The 5,167-nt window shown below is 42.7% G+C and overlaps 1 long non-coding RNA gene across 1 annotated transcript; it reads left to right on the top strand.

The window, feature by feature from the left end:
- The first annotated feature begins 830 nt into the window (after positions 1 to 830).
- Positions 831 to 4,715, top strand: LOC119088871. Its single transcript, XR_005092606.1, has 2 exons — positions 831 to 1,734; positions 4,397 to 4,715. It is a non-coding gene; the product is annotated as an uncharacterized LOC119088871 (long non-coding RNA).
- The last annotated feature ends 452 nt before the right edge of the window (positions 4,716 to 5,167 follow it).

Raw genomic sequence — 5,167 nt, 5'->3', positions numbered from 1 at the left:
CTCTCCTTTCACCTTAGTGTTGAATCTGGGTCTGAGTTTTGAGGTAAAAACCTTTCCTCACTGACCCATCTCTCTGGCCCTAAAATACCATTTTCTATGACGTTAAAATACTTTAATGTTTTCTCAGTTAATTTAAACGTATTTTTGTAAAGTTATTATTGTTAGGTTAGTTAGGCATGTTTCACTCAGCTTCACAATTTATTATTGGCAGTGTTTTTATAAATTAACCAGGACAGACACCAAAACCACACAGAGAAACCCTGTCTCGAAGAACCAAAAAAAAAAAAAACCTTTGAATTCAAGAAAATGTGAAATTTCCTTGACACATTATTATTTAAAATTTGAGAGTTTTCAAATTTAAAACAGAGTTTTCTCACAGAATATCACCTGATTTTATGTATTCTCAACCTTGTTTTTCTCTGTTCTCTTTATGTTCTCTGTGCTACATGACTTGGGGACATTTGTTTCTCTGTAAGGTCCGAGCTTTTGTCCTGTCGTCCTTCCTTGCTGCACTAGTTGGTGATGGAAATATTCTTGGAGGCAGCCCTTTATCGGGGAATCAATAGGTTTGCCCTTGACCAGAGTGAGTGGCAACCGCGTTATTTTGCTATAATAAACTTCAACCAAATGCAAATCCAATTAACTTTCCTGAGCCACATCTCACACGTGTTATCACCAGCCGGAGGGAGGAGTCAGAGAGGGGAAACTGATGGGAAAGAACCATATATATATTTTTTTAATTTTGTAATTTATGTGTATTTTATTTGCATTGGTATGTGAAGGTGTCAGATCTGGAAGTTACAGACAGTAGGTGCTGGGAATGGAACCTGGTTCCTCTGAATGATCAGTCAGTCCTCTTAACTGCTGAGCCATCTCTCAGCTGTTGAAGTATTTTAGTGTTTAAATCTTAAGAAAAAGCATGGCATCCATGGGGGTAGACTGCTACTCCCTCTTTGAGAGTCTCAGTAGAGACCTGGAGGGGATGTCTTCTGGAACTTTCATTATCTTTCCAGTAAAATCCTCTGGGTTCAGGAAGGACTAATAAATTAAGAGGGCAAGACACTAATTGTAGTCGAGACTTTTCCTTTAACTTGTTATGTGAGCCTTGGGCAAGTTGCTTACCTTCTGACCCTCAGTTATTACTTCTAAAAATGTCTTGAAAAGATAACCCTAAAGGGCTTCTCCATCTGACACTGAGTTCCATTACAGTACCGGCCACAATTACAGATCTCCCCAAAGCAGGACCTCCTGCTCCCACTGGCTGGGCACACAGCCGTCTCCACTCTACTTTGGAAGCAGTCTTTCAAGAATGTAGTCAGATAGCAATTTTTAAAGTAGCCTTGAATTGCCTTCCTATGGAGTTTCACCCTTTTGACATCCCCGTGACCTCCTTGGGTGTCTCTGAATGATTGACGAGGAACTTGTTTCCATGGTGATCACACCCATGGTGCCTAGCAGCTGGAGAGCTTAGCCCGAACCTGACACAGCTTCCTATCTTGGGCTGGGCATCCACTTAACCGAAGCATCCAAGAACAAGACTTGACAGTTATGTGCTTTAGGTCCTGGAAGGGATTCCAGAATAGAGGGGGTGGGAGCATGGTGAAAACACTCATCTTGGCTCTTATTTTTTTTTGCCAGGGGTTGAAGTCTCAAGAAATATGACCTACCCAAGAAGGACCATTCACAGTGAAGGAGTCATGAGGGGATCTTGAATACCAGATGAACTACTTCCCGGTGGGTAGGGCTAGCCACTGTTAATTGCCAAGCCTCCTTGCTGCAGGCTTCCGTAGTCACCTCATGTCTTGCCTGGCCCATCGTACTAAGCTTGCTGCGTCTTCAGTACATTAACTCTTCCTCGTTAGAAAGCCATCAACTTGGTCTGTTTCTGACTTTTCCTCATCTGGAGCCCGCTTTTGCAGATCTGTCCGTGTCTGACCACGATCCCTTCGCTTGAATGGAGCGCCATGACAAAGAGTTAACAGACGTCCACAGCTGTGTGACTGGATTCAGGCACAGAGTACATTCTAAAATAGAACTCGGCCACAGAGGGCATGGAAAGCTGTCCTGTTCACTGCTGCCAGGGAATGCAGCCCTGAAGCTTGGGCTTTTCACGCCTCAAACTCATTAAATTCCCGGCCTGAATTTCACACACCACATCCCTCCAGAGTCTTTGGCTTCCTTCCTGCAAACAGAAGGCCCCCCTTTTCCCTCAGGTGGCTTAGTCAGTTCTTTACCAATTTGATCTTGACATTACTGTTCATGCTGATTTCTCTAAGTGCCAAGGTCGGGGCATGACAAACAGATTTCCCTATGGAGGGGAGAATGTTCTGTTAGAGTCACTGGCTGTCGATATGTAGAGTTGGACTGGATGCTGGAGATCATGTAGTTCTATTAGTGTGGTCCAACAGTTAGGGTAAAAAAAAAAAATAGGCTAAAGTTTACACAGAGGTCTGCGTCATGGGCAAGAAAGTGGAAACTGACTCCACACTTTGTATTTATTTCTTTGAAGTCACGTTTCTTAACACCACTGGATAATTTAGTGATGGTGTCAGAATAGACAGCTTACATAACCATAGAGCCAATTGCCTCTATCTTTTGCTTGTTTTTCAGAGTAAATAAAGCCTTGCCCAAGTGATAGGGAAATTATTCTCCAATGTTAATAAGCACCCCAATATAGTCCTTCATTATCCAGATCTCCAGGTACAAATATCAGAGTTCATAAATAAATACATAGATGCACAAACTATGCAAATGCTATCTTTGGTAGAGTGGGACGTTAAGAGAAGAAGCAGAAGAGACACTTTGCTTAGGTGGGGTTCTAGAACAAGAGATAGCAACCCTCCTTCCCCTATGCTGTGACCCCAGAATATGGCAGATTAAGGTTCTCATTTTTAAAGTATGGGGTTGTAGATGGAAGGAAGAGGAGCAGGTGGTTCATTTAAGATTGGGCTGGTCATATAAGTGTTTAAGCAGCGGTAGCCACCAAATGGTTCTAAAGGACAGGGAAGAATTTTCCATGTACAGAATAAGTATTACTCATCGGAGTAGAAGGAGCAGAGTGTACCTAGCATGAAGGGAAGGGAGCCCTGGCCGTGTTTGTCACTCACTGATATGACACTCGTCATCTGGTCAAAAAGAGCAATACAGAACTCAGGAAGATGGATTCTCAGCCTGTGACTACATTTCTTAGTATGCATTTCCCTGTCAGGAGAAAACACACATGGAGTTTTCAGATGGTCATCTCTCTTGTGTGTTTATCGTGGGGATTCTGCAGGCAGCAGATTGATTCTAGGGCTGAATCTTAGTTTTACCATTACCATGTATATAGCCTTGAACAAGTTATTGTGAAGCTTGGTTTCCGTGTTTATATATTAAAAGACAGCAATAATTGTAATCATTGTGTTCTAAAGTTGTTATGAATATTAAATAAGTCAATGCAGCTAGTATTAACCATTGCTACCAACAGAATTTAACAAACTTTCCTTATCTTTACTCACCTAACTCCAGCTTCCATAGCTAATGACTTTCATAATGCTTTACAATGATTAGAAAGGGATACAATTGTTTTCTACTTATGTGCTTACATACTGTCATCACAGGATTTGACATGAAGTGGACTGTCTTCCTTCCAGCTTGTCCCTCGTACTATATGCTTGCGTTGACCTTACACTTTTCTTTTTTTGCATTGCTTGATGGGTTATGCCATTGGGTACCATGTTAATCTGTGATTTTTGAGAAAGCATAAAGTTTGTGCTGATTATTAATTATTAATATTGTTATTAGTAATCAACTTGGGATGAATTAGAGTCCCTGGGAAGAGGAATGTGTAGTTGAGAAAATGCCTCCATCAGGTTTTGCTGTGGGCAAGTCTGTGGGGGCATTTTCTTGATTAATGAATGATGTGGGAGATCCAGCCCACTCTGGGAGGTGCCACTCCTTAGCAGGCAGTCCTGGGATGTAATAAAAAAGATCCGAGCAAGCCAGTCAACACCACTCCTTGACCTCTGCTTTGGTTCCTGCTTAAAGGTTCCTGCTTTAGGTTCCTGCCCTGACTTCCCCTCAATGACTGTGAGATGAAAGTTTAAGATGAAATAATCCCTTTCTTTCACAAACTGTTTTTGGTCACAGTGTGTTACCGCAGCAACACAGAAACCAGCGAAGGCAGCCCTTGTCCTCAGGTCCCTTCCAGGTCTCTCCACATGGCAGTGTGTAAAGCACTGGGCTCTCCCTCCAGGCACACTCCTGCATGTTGCTCACAGGGCTTTTACCTCTCTTGTTTTCAATTCCTAATCCTCTAAATGAGGAGGGTAGGCAACATGGGTTCCCTAAGGTCTTTTGCACGAGTGGCATCCCCCTACTACACACATTTTCTTCTTTTCTCTTTCTTTCTCTCCAGCTCAAGAAACAGAAGAGAGTGGCAGAAGCATCTCTTCACGTATCTAAACCTCTCCTACACTGAAGCTCAAAGTTCTGAAGTTTCACGCAAAGAGCAGTTCAGGCTCTGCCTTCCCTAATTATGGCCCATTAGGGCCCCAGATCCCTCCCGTCTGCTGGATGCTATTTAAAATTCTCCCTGGCAGTAGCCTTCGCCAAGGACACAGGCTACTGCACTCCATCCTGTTGATGATGTTTACGTTGAGAAAGCAGATAATCCTCGCTGCAGTGACATGTTGATTGAGGCAAGTAAAAAGCCGAGTAGGGTTTTAGAATTCTAATTGCTGACAGATTCATAATGGTGTGCGAGGCCTGGTGTCTGCCTGGCTGGCCCTGCTGCTCACAGCGAGGTGTGAAGTCAAAGGGTGTATTGTTCCTGGTATGGGATTTCTCAGCCCCAGAATGATTCCTTTCTGAACGGAGGCATGGAGGAAGAAATGGGGTGAAAACATCCACAGAACTTTAAAAGCAGGAGGGATAGGACCATCAAGAGATGGGAAGAAGATTCTAGGGCAAGACACCTAGAAATATTACTAGGGACGGGTGGCCTGTGTTACCGGGGACCCCATACTTAACCTCTGTGACTCATCGCTTAATGGGTGTATAAGATTAAAACTGTTTATAATTTAGTGTTTCTCTGGTTTTCCAGAGAAATTTATACTATATCTAAATATACATATAATAACCAAAGTATATAATGTCCAAAGAATATCATACTGTCTTTCAAAACCGG

This window comes from Peromyscus leucopus, chromosome 12 (genome assembly GCF_004664715.2).
Source record: "Peromyscus leucopus breed LL Stock chromosome 12, UCI_PerLeu_2.1, whole genome shotgun sequence".
NCBI lineage: Eukaryota > Metazoa > Chordata > Mammalia > Rodentia > Cricetidae > Peromyscus > Peromyscus leucopus.
This window is presented reverse-complemented; position numbering and strand designations above follow the sequence as displayed.